Consider the following 1,395-nt stretch of genomic DNA (forward strand, 5'->3'; position numbering starts at 1 on the left):
GAGAATATAAAGGGGCCGTTAGCGCGTTAGCGCGCCCCTTCTGCAGCCAGCGGAGCGGCTGTGCGAGGAGGCAGTAGGCTAGGCAGCGAATTAATGTTAAGCTGGTTTCTTTTTAACGTAAATGGGAAAATAAATATGACCAACATGTTTATTTATAGGCGGTGGTAATTAATGACACAAAAAAATAAACATTTAACTTTTATTATTACATTTATTTAATTTTAATGTATCAGCTTAATAACCTTTAATAAGTTTAAGAAAACATCATAATAAATGCTTTCGTTGATTTTGGACAACATTTTTCATTAACGGTAAGGGTTGCAAGTAGGGGAGTTTCTAGCTATTGAAAAGATCAGGGGCTAAGTCAAGTTTACCTGGGATTTGACTTTTTTGTTTTTGAAGGAGGATAATTGGCATCGGGGCTAAAATACTATAGGGGCTATAGCCTCGAGTGATGGGACCAAACGACGCCCATGATTGCACGTGATGCAATCACGACTTTCTTCCTCGAACGTCGCGCGCACGTAACATGTTCCGTTGTGAACTTTAAGAAATCTCTCTAATTGTCATATACATCCACAACAAATAAACACACATATAATAACAGTGAATGACGTTTCAAAGTTTCAACGAATTATGTGGGGGAAAGATTCTACCGATAAACGGGACATCGTCGAACAACAAGCACAATATGTCCCGAGACTGAATGTTTAGGCTCTGGTTGCTGACAAAGATCTTCTCGACCACCTGCAGCTGCAGGCTTGTATTCTCTGAGCACTCGTATGGGTACCGGCAATGCCCCATTAGTAAGAACCAGCGCTCCCAGTGTCAGCAGATATAATCACTGGCATAGATTTAGGCATGACTGCACCACTTCTGCCAGGAGCACGCTCAGATGCAAACGCTAGCTCTTCGGTTCAAGTGCAGCTAATGGTTTATCTGTAGGCATGGTTGTTCTGGGTATTTAAGCCCAGGAGGGGAGCAAGGACATGGGGGAGGTGGGGTGGTGGGAGAGTTCCTCCCATCCCCCTCTCTCCTTCCATGGCCGCCCTGAAAACCCCTAATCGGCGTTGAGCTGCTGCTGGTCATAAAAATACAGGGAGTACTTCAAAAGAGGAGTCCCTGGAGAACTTTGTCAGACTGAAACATACTGGAAAGCCAGAACACTAAAAGCTCCTGGGACGTGGAATGGGAGGCGCAATGACCATGGCAGTCTGTAGGCTGAATACACAGGCCAAGCGGCACTTGCGTGGTCTGCGTTCCTAAACAGGCCGAGTTAAGCCTCTATACAATATTCAAATGAAGCCTCTAAAACAATTAATCAATTAAACATAAATGATGGAGAAAGGGGTGGGTATTTAGAGATGCAGGGAGTGCATGGAGACATACAAATGA

The sequence above is a fragment of the Brienomyrus brachyistius genome, chromosome 11 (genome assembly GCF_023856365.1).
Source record: "Brienomyrus brachyistius isolate T26 chromosome 11, BBRACH_0.4, whole genome shotgun sequence".
In the NCBI taxonomy this organism is placed as follows: Eukaryota; Metazoa; Chordata; class Actinopteri; order Osteoglossiformes; family Mormyridae; genus Brienomyrus; species Brienomyrus brachyistius.